The sequence below is a fragment of the Rhinolophus sinicus genome, chromosome 4 (genome assembly GCF_057876585.1).
Source record: "Rhinolophus sinicus isolate RSI-liver-muscle chromosome 4, RSI-T2T, whole genome shotgun sequence".
NCBI lineage: Eukaryota > Metazoa > Chordata > Mammalia > Chiroptera > Rhinolophidae > Rhinolophus > Rhinolophus sinicus.
The window spans coordinates 15623631-15637592 of NC_142504.1; the positions used below are offsets into that span (position 1 = coordinate 15623631).

A 13962-nucleotide genomic window follows, 5' to 3' on the forward strand; every position below is an offset into this window, starting at 1 on the left:
GAGCCTCTGTTCTCCCTTGTAAATCAGGGATAATACATTTTACCTCCAGGGTAGATAGTAACATTACATGAAAGACTTTGCAAAAGGATATGTAAAATATAAACAGTAACTGTATTATCATCATCTAGTTATAGAATGGTGTAGCATCCATGAGGGACAAATAATAGGGGCACGACTTTGAATGACAGGGGATTTTGATGATTTCAGCACATTTTGGTCTCCTCCTTCCCATCACAAGGCATTCTTAGTTCTAGATAGATTAATTAAGTGCTGTCTCTATGCTAAGGAGCAGTTTTATTTTTTATACAATGGTATATTAATCTATTGTAAACTATAGTGCTAATAACAGTTAAGATACCTTAGTTGTAGAAATTTAACCTGCATTGTTGAAGTATAATTCATATAATAAACTGCACGTATTATCCCTTGACAAAGACTTGCTTTCTCACTCAGCTTATTTTGGAGCATGTTAACAGTTGTGGCTAATGAGATATGGAGGATGTCTGTGGGGACAGATTTACTTCCCAGATAAACAGACAGAACATGTTTGGGAGAAAGCCTTCTGACTATTCCCTTCTTTGCCAACTGTAACAGTCATGTGAGAGCATGATGCTAGATGCTCTAGCAGCCATCTTGCAACCATGAGACAATTAGCTAGAGGATAAAAGGCCAAAATGCAGAGGGTGGCTGAGCTGAAAAAAGGAAGAAGCATGAATTTTCAATAATAAAACTGAGCTGCTGAAACAGCGTTGAATTCACCCCCTTCCAGGCCTCGTCTTTGTATCTTGGTTCAAAGTCACTGTTAGACAGGTTTTCAGTTATTTGTACATGATCCCATTGTCTACTACATACAATATTCCAAGTGGAGCTTGGGAAGTGTGTGGGGGAGAACTGGGAAAACCTTCCTGGAGTTAGGAAGGGTGACTAGTACTTCAGTGGACCAGGAAGAAAGGTCAGATGAACACTTCAGTTATAAGGAACAGAATATGTAGTGATCCAGAGGCCCAGTGTCATGTGGAGTGTTCGAGAGGCTGTGAGGAGTCTGGCCTAGTTAAATTCAGGAGTTCTCAGCAGGACTACCTCTCAGGGAGAGTTTGGAAACGTCACAATGCCCAGGAGGTGAGTCTAGTGCTTAGTGGGTGGGATACACTAAGTGTCCTGCAGTGTGACAGTTGTGACACTAATACAAATATCAAGCAGGAAGTCTGTTGGGAATCATGATCCGGTGTCTTCCCTCTTGGCACCGTACCTTCTTTGGGGGAGAAAAGGCTTCCTTTCTTCAAATGCTGAGGAAGAGAAGGGGTGATTCCATTTCTTACAAAGAGACTGTCACCATGCTGAAAGAGTGACTGGGGCCCTCTCACAGCTACTCCTTAGAATATCATTAGAATTGTCTTCTTAAACACTTCAACTTCTCATTCAGAAATTTGCCATTCTTGTCATTAAAAAAATAAAAACAACCTAGGATTAAGGAATAAATGTCCACTTGAATTGTTTTTATGTTCAGAACAGATCCAACTCTTTATGCAATAGAGTAATTGTAATACGTAGGAACCCCCCAGGCCAAACTATGCAGCTAACACAGTTCATTCCTATAAAAGTTTAAGGACTAAAAAGTGGGCATATTTACAAATGTAAAATAAGTTGAAAAATCTTTATTTTTCTGGTTACAAAATAACATGTGCACATGGTAAAACCATACAATCTATAAAGTAGAAGTTTCCTATAATTTCCTTCCTTCCAGATAAACACTATTAATAGGTTGATGAATCAAAATGTGTTTCGATTGATAAAGCAACCCGTTTACTTCCAGACACGAATGGATGAAACCTATTCTTACATTTTTGGGCAATGCACTATGTAACAGAAGGCATCTCTTACACGCACGTTGGAGATTGACCTGGAAGGAGACCAAGAGGAAGACTTTTGCTTCTCTCATTTCTTTTGGGTCTAAAGGGGAGATCCGATATTCTACTGGTGTGCACCACCAGTCCAGTTGGCCTCTGACCAGATTAAGCACGCATCTGTTCTGATAGGTTGGTGTCTGTGCCCAATAGGTAAATATTTTGATATTATCCCTCTGCTATGGGCTGAACTGTGTTCCCCTTCCCCATTCATATGTTGAAATCCTGATCCCCAGTGTGGCTGTATTTAGAGAGACAGGGTCTTTACAGAAGTAATTCAGGTTAAATGAGGTCATAAAGATGGGTCCTGATCTGGTAAGATTAGTGCCCCTATAAGAAGAGACACCAGAGACTTCTCTCTCCTTTTCTCTCCCTGTCACATGAGGACATAGCTAGAGGGCAGCCATCCGCAACTCAAGGAAAGAGCTCTCACCAGACACCAACCCTGACGGCACATTGATCTTGTACTTACAGCCTCCAGAAATGTGAGAAATAAATTTCTGTTACTTAAGTCACCCAGTCTGTGGAATTTTGTTACGACAACCCAAGCAGACTAAAATGTTTTCCTAACAAATATTGATTCTCCCTGAAAATTCCAGCCGTTCACGTAGTTATCTTTGGGGTATAGTAGCTTGAAAGATTTTTTTTTGGTGGCCATTTGCAGTTTATTTGCCCATATGCAATTACATGACAGCAGACTCCACTGTCAATAACATCAATAACATCCACCTGGCAGGTTCAGTGTATCCAGGACACCACCTCTGCCTCCTCTGAACACCTCTGGAAGCAGGAAGTTCTACTCAGGAGGATTTCCTCACATAATAGTCATCCAGAGGATAAGCCAAGCCACAGCCCACAGACATCTTTCTTTCCCCCGCATTCTCAAAATCTTAAAGCTCGGGTAAAGAAAATCTTCCCCATAAAGGTATTTTTTCTCAGGCTCCCTCTTGTGCAGGTATAAACCAAGCAATCTTTTGGGATAGGTATTCTGGAGTGGGCCATGGGAAGAGAAGAGGACAGCTAGAAAAACAATTTGATTCAAGTCATAGTTGTTGTAGGGATTTTTATTTGTCCTTAATTTTTTTATTAAAAATATTTGGTTCTGGTTATCCATGAAGGATATTTTTCTTCTGTATGTTCAGAAACAGGTGCGAGTGTTTTCTAGTCCTCATTGACATAATAGGACTCACACAAGCTAGGTGATGGTGGAACTTCTGGTTTGTTTTCAATTCGAATTTATTTGAAATCTCATGGCCTAACAAAAATATTCTCAGCATGAAATTGCTTCCCTCTCTTGGGAAAAGTTGGCTTCATGTTTCCTGAAGATGACTTGACTTTACAACCTATTAGATTTCTTTCTTGATAATGATTCTTCAATATTTCTTATAAAAGTAGTTTATTAGTTCTTTTATTTATTTCATTTGGAATAACCTTTGAGAGATTCCTTATGTAGATATGAGATCTCTTTGATCTCTTTTTAAGATTGAAATTTATTTCTGTACATGATACAAAGCTACTTTTTACTTATGAGTGGAAAAATCCAAAGAATAAAGTTCTACGTTGACACCCCCTACAGCATGGGACAGACCCACGTCTTCTTCGGTTGTTCAATTGAAAGTCCTATCTTCTCTTTGTCAATATTCATACCCATTAGAATTTGTCTAGAGTGTCCTTGAGATGCCTGTGCACCTTACTGCCCCCAAACGACCACACTATATCTAGAATTGAGGGGATGTTTCTTTGTCATGCATGGCAGTCACTGTGGGAATTTACTAATGTGAGACAAATGGAGGGACCAGGTTGTTCATGCCCACTCCCTGAGCCATGGGGCAACTTAAAGGTAGAAACTGAATTATAGTTCATGGTCATGGTGGCTTCCCTGTGACAATTAATCAGTTGTCCATATCCCTCTTCATGCAGCATAGAGCCAGGAAGCTCATCAATGGGAAGAAGCCCTATTCCCTGCGGCATTCTGTTTCTATGTTTCATTCAGACTCAATATATTTCGTATGTTGTCTTTTCAAATGCAAAAAAATCTTGGTTGAAAACTCATTTTATTTACAGGCTGTTTGTCTTGGAGAAAACAAAGCCTCAGAATCTCAATGCTGTGAGCCTCAGACCATGGTGGGTTTTTTTGGGGAAGTGCCAGGAAGGTTGTTTCTGGAGGAGAAACATCAGCGTTTTTCTTGTGGAACTTTAATTGGAAATAGAATGGCGGTTCAGCGTAGACAAGAGAGCAAAATGAAATGAGCTGGTGTTTTTATCCTTGTCCCTTAATGGACCATAATCCTGGTCATAAAAACCCACCACTTAAACTTTGGCAGTCTTGCTTTCCCAGGAAGCTTTATTACTAAGTATTAGCTTGACTCAAGACATAGCTTCTCCAAGCTAGGTTTGAGCCAAGGCCCCGGGTGAAGAGAATGTGTTTGTGGGCAAGTAAGGGCTCCCCTACAGTCCTGCAATAAGCTATAGAGTGGTCTTCTGAGGCCTCATGACATTTTTCTGTGTGGAGAAAATATGCTTCAGTCCATTCCATACAAACCATACCTCTGGCCTAGGACACAGAGGGAGGTGGAGAGAATTCTGAGCCTCAGGATTTTCCGAGAGTGGTAAGCTAATACATAACAGTGAGCCACTTCAGGAACTTTCCTCCCCCTTCAAGTGTACTCTGGATAAACTCATGCAAAAGGGCCAGGACCTGCAGGCCTATTGGGGATGGTGTTCCTAACCAGTCCTTGCTCACTTATGCCTCATGCTCTATCTATTTATCTTTGTGCCAATCAGTTAATCCAGGGTGCTCTTGATCTTGGCGCTTGGTCTTGGATAGCTCATGGTCAGACTGATTTGTTTCATTCGTCCTGCCAATCAGATCTTCTCCTATGTAGACAGTTACATGCAGGCTGAGCAAGTATCCGAGGGTCTTGCTGTATCCCTTGGCTTCCCCCCCATAGTATAAGACATGGGATTTGCTCTAGAAAAAACTATCTATGACTGCTTTATGCAGCTCTGATGTTAAAAGTGGACCCGACCCACTCCAGAGGCTACTGAGTCTGGGGATGAACCATAGCTCTATGACTCTAATAAAAGATAATTCATGTCCACATTAAAACTTAGGTACAAAGAACTCCTGATCATTCTAGTAGCTTTAAAAAAATGGGAGATGAAGTATTTTTACTTAAGATGACTAAGTCTTCTTTTTCCAAATATATTTCTAAAACACTTAGATTTATGTTGCCCACCCCGCTTGCCTCAGAGCACTTTGCAGCTCCGCCCAGAGGAATGCTGCTTTGCTACACCGTGTCCATGCAATAGCATTGGTGTGAGGAGCCAGCACAGCTCTGCCTGGTTAGCTTTGAGAGGATGAAGTAGAACTCATTTTTGGGTCTGAAACAAGAGGGGGGATATTGTGTAGGCAGGAGGCAATTATCCAGGCTGGACTTGGGCCTGGCCAGTAGGGTTCAGTTTCTTTTGCAAAAATTACCATCTGGTCTTTAATGACCCAGAGTGGTCAGGCTGGCATTAATTTACACCTCATCCCAGGAAGGCACCTCTGAGAATGGGAATGCCTGGTAATGCAATACTATTCCTTGGCTCCGAGGGAAGGGGGCTGGTGCTAGTGGAGATAGGAACGGTTTGCTCACAAGAGAGTGTATTCTAGAATGAGGGCAGGAGTTCACAAAAAAGCTACCCTGTGAAACAGAAGCTAGTAAGAGCCAACACAAAAAGGAAGAGCCCAGACCCTAGTCATGTGACCCATCCTAAGATGTGCTAGGTCCATTTGTATCATTTACCTGTTCATTTGGCAAAGGCTTCTGGGAAGCTTACCAAGCTCCGGGCACCGAGCACTGTGCTAGCAGGCACATAGCAATGAAAGGACAGTGGTCTCTGCTCACAGTCTAGTGGGGACATGGACATAAACATATGCTTTCCCAGAAGCCTGTTAAAGATGCTATTACAGTACAGCAGAGGCTAGAAGGGACATTTCCTGGGGGTGGAGGGTGTAGAGTGAATTACAGTAAGGAATTTTCAAAATCCATTGAAGATGACACAAGTGTTGAAAGACATGCTTTCATACAATATTTTAAAAAAGATATTATAATAATTTACATTCATTTGAGCCTCACTGCATACCAACTGCTGTTCTAAGCCCTTTACATATATTAATAAACTAGATTAATCCTCCCAACAGCTCTTTGAAATAGAGGCTATTTATTATTTTTATTTTCCAATGAGGGAAATAAAACACAGAGAAATGAAGTAACTTGGCCAATGCTGCCCAGTGATTAAGTGCAGAGTCTTCATTTGAACTCAGAGCAAGACAAAAAATGATATAAAAGGATATGAGAAAGAAATAAGTATAATCCAAAATATTATCTTATAAAACAATGAAATTTTTGTTATTAACAATGAAATGTATTTCTTAATATTATATACGTTCATAAGGAGAACAAACTACCTTGCAAATCTTTCCTTTTGACTAATGGAATATTCCTTAGTATGTTGTTGTGAAGAGAAAATGAAACACAGTTAACTATAACTTTGAAGAAATCTTATTTCAATAGCTGTTAAAAACTATTCTGCCCAACACAAACTTCTGTAAACTCTACAAATAGTTGGAAGAAACTAGTTGTTAATAAATCAGTAAATTTGGAAAATTAAGTGAATCGGGCATTTAGGTAAATGGATTATTTGACAGTTGATTTTGAGCAAATTAGCTCTTTTTTCCCCCTGAGCCATAAACAAACCTTTATTTATAAGAATAGCACATGTACAAAGTGTATTCTCTGTAAAATATAATTAAAATAGAAGTCAATAATAGAACAAGATCTGGAAGATCCACGACTTTTAGAAATTAAGCAATACACTTCTAAATAACCCATAATCCATAAATCTCAAAGGAAATTAAGATGTCCTGTTTGGCCTTTTGTTTCTTAGCCTCTTTTTTTTTTTTCTCTGGGCCATCTGTCTTTTCCTTGTTGTTTGGACAGCTTCTATGTATTCTATGAAATTAGCTCTTGATGAACTGATTTTCTGTTACTAACTTATTGTCAATGCTCATACTTGAGAGACCATAAGGTAAGGCCCAATGAATGTTTTCTCTTGTATCTATAGTCTGCAAGTAATGAGAGCAACGTATTTCTAAGTGCAATGATACTTTGAGTGGCAACCAAAGAGACCTAGCAATGTGATGTGAAAAAGAAGTAAGGTGGGTTCTGGAAAGGAGAATTTAGTGGCTGCAATTCTTTATGCCTTAAGCGGATTCAGAATTCACATCAAGAGTTCAACTCCAAATGTCATGTCTTTCCGGCGGTGTTCTATTGCCTCAAAAGAACATCATCATATGAGTGTCAAAATCCCAGTAAGTATTTTGAGACCAAGTTCTGAAGTCTCTTTAGGGCTCCTTTCTGTGATAGTTTTGATGAACCATACTTATGGTGACTTATCTTTTATAAATTCCAAGCAAGAAGGCTGAAGACAAATGTGAAGGGGATAAAAAAAACAAAACAAAGCAAAGCAACTATCCTACCCACAGTCCTGCAGTGAGTAATAGATGTTGTTAAAAAGAATGGTACCCACTCTCTTGACATCCCGCTCGAGGAAGCAAGAGATGGGCTGGAGAAACTCTTCCGGCCCCTTCCACTCTCTTGAGTCTGACAGCTGCTGGATTTTGTGTGACGCTTATTGGTTGTTGGACCCATGGCTCAGCCATGCTGCCAGGGGTATAGTCTTCCTGACATGTTTCCATAAGATCTTTCCATCTTAGCATTTCCATACCCAGCCTCTGTAGAGTTTCCGAAAGAAATTCTTTGGAATATATTCTGCCAGTTTTCCAGCACATCATTCCAAAGTGCCCAAGTTGTGCCCAGCGCTGCTACGTGTCAAATAGGTATCTACGCCATCTTGGCACAAAGGTATCACTGCTCTGCACAGACTGCACGTGGGCCTTGTTTGTAAACAGAACAATGCTGAGCTTTCATTAGGGTGTAAGGCAAGTCCCACACTTAGTCTCCTGTTAAAGTGATAACATCTCGTGTGATGGGAATAACATTGAGGTACCAACAGCATCCTGGTTGGCATCTCCTGAAGACAAGCCCTCCTTCCAAGAATGTGGTAACGTGTGGGCCTTTCTCTTGGGTATTCATTTCTATTATACACGCCCCGTTGTGGATCACTCCTTTTTCCCACCCATAAAACTTTTAATAAAGGATGACATTCTTAAAACAAAGGGTAATTTCTCCAAGATCTTCTTTGGTGGCCATCTAATAATTTTTTAAAGCATAAATGTAGGCTGTTAATATTGGACATTCTTTCAACAGGGCTACCACTCACCAGAAGCCCTGGAGAATTTTCAAATGGAAGGACTCTAAAGGGGGAGATTTTGTGGCTATATGAGCTATTCTGCTTTATAGTTGCAAAAATTTGCTTTTGGAACAGGTTTTTATGGGTTTATAATACCGCGTCAGCCTGGAGACCGGCACCTTTCACAGTTTGGTGAGATTTTGCTCATTCCTTTTCTCCCAATATCACCTGCATCATGGGGCACAATAGCTTCAGGGGTCCCCATTTCCGCTGATGTGGCAAAGTATGGTACAAATTAAACTGCCCTGGTGGTATACAGAGAATTGCCAACTTTTTTTTTTTTTTTGGTGTTTTAAGTTTCAAAAAGGCAGAATTGCCCTTAACCATGTGGGATTTATTTACATCTCATACATACATGAACAAGAAGAGTTAAGCAGAACTAAGCAATATTGCCATTTTTTCCGACCACAAATTTGGCAATATACACAAAGATTGTTACTGCCTATTGGTCTGTTTTGCTTTACAAGCTATCTTAATGGATGAAGTTTTGTGTTTTTTTAAGCTAACACTTTATTTTCATCTCTCAATGCAATTTTGGCTGGGTAATAATACTTAAACAATTAAAGTGTTTTTATAGAGCTCCCAGTAGAACTATCAAAAAAAAATGCAATTATCAAAAATCATCCTAGGTCTTCAGTTCTAAGATAGTAATTAGTTAATGTTACCAATTTGTTTTTCATCACAGATACATTTGGCTTGGTTGTTTGGCCATATATTTATTATTTGAAAATATAAATGGTTTGTGCATGGGGTATAACATAGTTTTGGAAAGAGACCTTTCTGTGAGTGATGTAGAAAATGATAATTTGGTTTGCGTTGCAAATGAATAAGTGAATGGACACAAACATGTTTCTTGTACCTCTGAAGGGATAATTGAACTTGAGGAACCACTCATATTGAAGTTTTGGGAGGATAGGGAGGTGGGTAGAAGATCTCTTTCAAAACAAGAGAAATCTCAGAGCAAACAGCATGGAAATGATTTCATCTCAGGAATTCATATAATAGATACATAACTGAGAATGGTAGTGTGAATGCAGGTATAAAAGGAAATAATCTGGGTATAGATAAATGTTTTAAAAGCTATGATTGGATCTATTAATAAACCAAGAATAAGAAATGCTCTTGTGCAAAGTATGGTTTGTTCGCAAAAGTCAGTTGTATATAAGCCACAGCCTCCCTCGAAATACTTTGTTCTAGAAAATCAACAGGAGCAATTCTTGCCAATTATCGAGAAGGGATGTTGGAGAGAACAGCATAACATTTGTCTTGTGCTTTGAGCATCAAGTACAGTGGTCTAGCTGAAAGGTGGAGAGAGCCTCTCTGGGGACATAATTTCCAAAGAGATTCTCTTCCCATGTTGAATAATATCTCTAAGCACAGTAACACATCCCTACGCTTTAAAATATTCTTGAAAGAATGCTCATTTTCACAGCAGGAACCATTTTTGCTGAATTTAAAAATACGTTTTTTTTAAAATTAATGCGGCCCCATTCTGCATGTCCTCATTGACCTGGATGTTTTTTACACAGCACACTCCCCTTTAAGTTAGAAGAGGGGGTTTTCAACTTTTAAAGAGGGGTATCAGAACTTTCAGTTTTCTAGTGGCAAATCTTTTAAGAAAATTATTATGTAAAATTTCAGACCGAAAACGAAAGGAGACAGCAGGCCATAAGGAACCCCTGTGTTTCCTTTATCCAGCTTTAACTAATATGGTGCCATTTTATATGCTGCTAATATGGTGCACTCTTGTGCCAAATCTTTATAAGGTACAAGTGTCAGGTTATAATTTAGCAATTAGACGTGTTCTTATAAAGAGACAAATAAACTGAGTACTATAAAGTTATTAGGGAATCTTGCTCTTCAAAATTGTCGTAAGGGAAACTCATTTGTTAAAGTGAGTAATCACCCTCTTATCTTTCTGTTTTATAAATAGAGTAAATACCTTCTGTATTCCTTCCCTCCTTCCTTCTTTTCCTTTTTTGATTTAATAGGGAGTGCTTTTTGCCTTATGTTGGACCAGGAAATTGTCTGTTTCCATAGCCTGGTAATTGTAGCCTGGTAATTTCAAGGAGAAAGTGGTGAATAGTAATATTTTTTTTGATAACTATGTGTTTGGCTCCAGTTTTATGGTCAATCTTGTATGAGAAAATCCTTAAGCTACTTGCTTCCAGAATTAGTAGTGATCACATCTTGATCCCATAATTGCCCACTTTGCATAAGGCATGATGGTTAACTCAGGATTTCACTCCCTAGGAATTGAGGTCAAAACTGCCTCTCTTAGGGAGTCAATGACTCTGATCCTTAGCCAGAGTCTTGGAGAAGACAGCTTGCTTCTTTGAAGTCTGGGTGTGGCTCTCTCCTCTGAGCATGGACAGATGACCAAGAATGCACTGTGGCGGGCGCTGCTAGAAACCGTCCGAATACAGTCATGTGTCCCTTAATGAGGAGGATATGTTCTGAGAAATGTGTTATTGCGCTTTTGTTGTGCAAACATCATAGAGTGCACGTACACAAACCTAGATGGTGTAGCCTCGTACTGTGATTGTGCTCTGCTTTTACACGACTGGCAGCGTAGTAGGTTTGTTTACACCAGCGTCACTACAAACAACCGAGTGGTGGGTTGCTCTAGGATATTAACGCGTTTCAACCTTATGACGGCTACGATGTCATTAGGCAAAAGGAATTTTTCAGCTCCATCATAATCTTATGGGACCACCCTCGTACCTGGTTTTGCAGCTCATGATTATATGCATCTTCCCTTCTGCTTTACTGAGAGCATTCTCATCCTGTTTGAGGTAGCAATGTACCCAGCCACGAGGTGTCCCAGCCCCCGCAGTGAGACGTTAGTATACATTTGCTGAGGATTTGGGGGAAAGATTTTGCATTTCTGGTGTAGGCTGCCATCTCCTTCTCTCTTTCCACTTTTCTTTCTGTCTGGAGGAGGGACTGGATGTGGATCGCCATCTTGTAACCAGGAGGGAAGAAGCACGAAGATGAGCCGAGCTAGGCTGGGACTTGGCTGGTGTTGGGAACTGCGACACTTGCCCCGGGACACTTCAGTACTTCCTGTTATGTTTGAGAAATAAAGCCCTTTTGATTAAGTGGCTAGAGTCAGGTTTCTGTTGCATGCATAGAAATGCAATTTCAAACAGACACATGCATAATATATAGGAAATATTGCTACTTTCTATCACAATCTTGAGGAGGCTTTTGACTTAGGGACACTTTCTCAGGGAGACATGAGACCAGCACTTGGCCCCCCAAGCAATGAATGTCTGGTGTTTTTTTTTTTTTTTTTTTTTAACAGTCCATATTTTCTTAGGGCTCACTGAAAATATTCTTTAAAAAAAGGAAAAAGAAGATTGTCATTCCCAGTCTACGCTCACAAAGTGAAGTGGAGAAGTGAGGAAATTACCTCAAAAGGCCTGACTTCCTGACTCCTTCCCAGGATCTATTCATATCATCGAGTCACAAATGATTTTTAGACACGTTATGGGGTCATTTTCCTTTGTTGACATAGATTTGCTTTGAATGTTTACATGTATTATGTAAAGAATCTAAGAAATTTAGCTGTGTGGCTCTATGTTTAAAAATGCTTTTGTTGTTTACCTGAGAAGGTGCCAAATGAGGGTGGCTTATTTTGAGGTTAATAAGCCAGGCCTGGGATGGTGTCACCAAAATGCCTTCAAATACTCACAGAGCAGTATGTATAAAAAGAACGTTAAAGGTTGGTCTTTTCGAGAAGTGACAGATTACCTAACACAATAATCCTTGCTATCAGACAAATTGGCTTGAAAAGGAAGACAGCTGGCTTTGTTCCAACACCAATAATACTATTAACAGCAGTGACAGAATGGTGCCAGGAGAGCAGGGGGACCCAGCATGGCAGACTTGGCTCTGGGCCAAGCTGAGGGGTTGCTGCTCAAAGAACTTTATGTCTTGTTTCTCTGTTTATATTTGGTGTTTGACAGCCACATAAGGGCTGTGAATGTTGGATGTTGTGTAAATCTACACAGGTAAATAACAGGACCGATGTGTAAGATAAAGAATTTTCCACCAATTCATCTTGAATTGAGCATTCCTCATTCTCCGAGAGGCCTCCTGTTCCACCATATAATTTATGACTCTCAGGTCTTGGCATTTCATTAAAACCCCAAGCATTTGACAAACTATATCTTAAAAAAGTTTTCCATTAGTTGGTTTCTAGCAGGAGAAATTTATGACAAGTTGACTTAATCCTTGCTTTTTGGAGATGTCTGAAAAAAGTTCTTTTTATAAACAACGAAATTGCGTGTGGGGGATCATAGACCAAGCAATGGGTAAGATGTCAGGGTTGGCTTGTATGAGAAATCTCACCAAGTGACTTCTCAAAGGCCCCTGCGTGCAGCCCGGCGTCTGCCTGCCCTCGGAGCTAGCTGCGCTGCCTGAGAATCGGCAGGCATCCAGTTTCACCTGGACGAGTTCTGCTCCTGAGCCCACGTTGCCTGTGCATTCGCTTATTACAACTAACCACTGTGAAATCATTCACAGACCTTGGAAATCACATATGTAAGGTGATTTATTTATGTATTTTGACTAATAATCTTAACTTGTCATTTCGTTTTTAAAATTTGATAAACTGACTGAAAATTTGAAGAGGGAGCTGTTTGTGTTAAATTTACAACCCAGCTTCCTGGCATTTGGGGATTGGTTATTGCTTTTGGATTCCTTTTTTGTCAGAGGTGGGGGAGTGTGTGTGTGTGTGTGTGTGTGTGTGTGTGTGTGTGTGTGTCTCCTGCTCACTCCCTTCTGGTTTTTCCCAATATGTCAGTATGATGTTACACAGAAAAACTTTGAGACGTATCGGCTTTACAGGATGCATGGCGTTTTCCAACGTTTATGCACTAACCAAGAAGAAAACTGAAAAATGTGGGTCGAGTGTTTTATTAGTGCAATCTTTGCTTTCTCTTGCTGCACGCTCCAATATAAAATCAAATGGCATTTCAGCAACCATTCCGTTATTTTGAGAGGTGAAATAGAAAATTCAGACCCCCAAATAGATTTCTTTGTTTCACTAGGTATTGCCATCGACACGGAATTTAGCGATGTTCACTATGTTCACTTTACTTTGACCTGAATAGACATCGAATCTTCTTGAACCTTTCTTGTTTATTTCTATGACCAGAGAGAAGCGGATGGAGAGATGCTAGACGAGTGTCTGGATGTTTTATATTACGGCTGCAGTTGCTGTAGGGAAACTATGAGTAATGTGGTTGGCTACTTACTTTGACTGAATGCCGTTGAATGATAAGTTTCCTGCTTGTCTCAGCCTGTGCCGACGCCGGCCCATGTGGCTTGGGTAAAGAGCAATAGTCCTGGCAAGGAAAATTAGAGATGTGGCAGTTATCTGGATAATTCAGATTGAAAACTATTTACTTGTAAGTGTTTCAAGGAAAAAATGGCTTGGTGGGGACTAATTTGGATCAGGGTCTGGCAACCTTTCTGTATAGGGCCAGATAGTAAATATTTCAGACTTTGCAGATGATACAGACTTTGTTGTAACCACTCAACTCTGCTTTGCAACATGAAAGCACAAATAGGAAATACTTAAGGGGATAGGTATGGCTGTGTTCCAATAAAACTTTATTTATAAAAATAGGTATTGGTCTGGATTTGGCCTGTGGGCCACAGTGTGCTCACTTCTGATCTAGTCCCGCTT

At 40.0% G+C, this 13962-nt stretch overlaps 1 long non-coding RNA gene across 9 annotated transcripts in view; it reads left to right on the forward strand.

Moving 5' to 3' along the window:
• Positions 1-13962, forward strand: part of LOC148758328 (uncharacterized) — a 228676-nt gene that overhangs the window by 37922 nt on the left and 176792 nt on the right. The window contains exon 1 of one of the 9 annotated variants that reach the window (XR_016021039.1): positions 12556-12817. The exons of 7 other annotated variants lie outside the window; for them this stretch is intronic. This is a non-coding gene — a long non-coding RNA (uncharacterized LOC148758328). Of the gene's footprint in view, positions 1-12555; positions 12818-13962 lie in introns of those variants that run through there. One more of the 9 variants, XR_016021041.1, reaches the window with a different exon arrangement.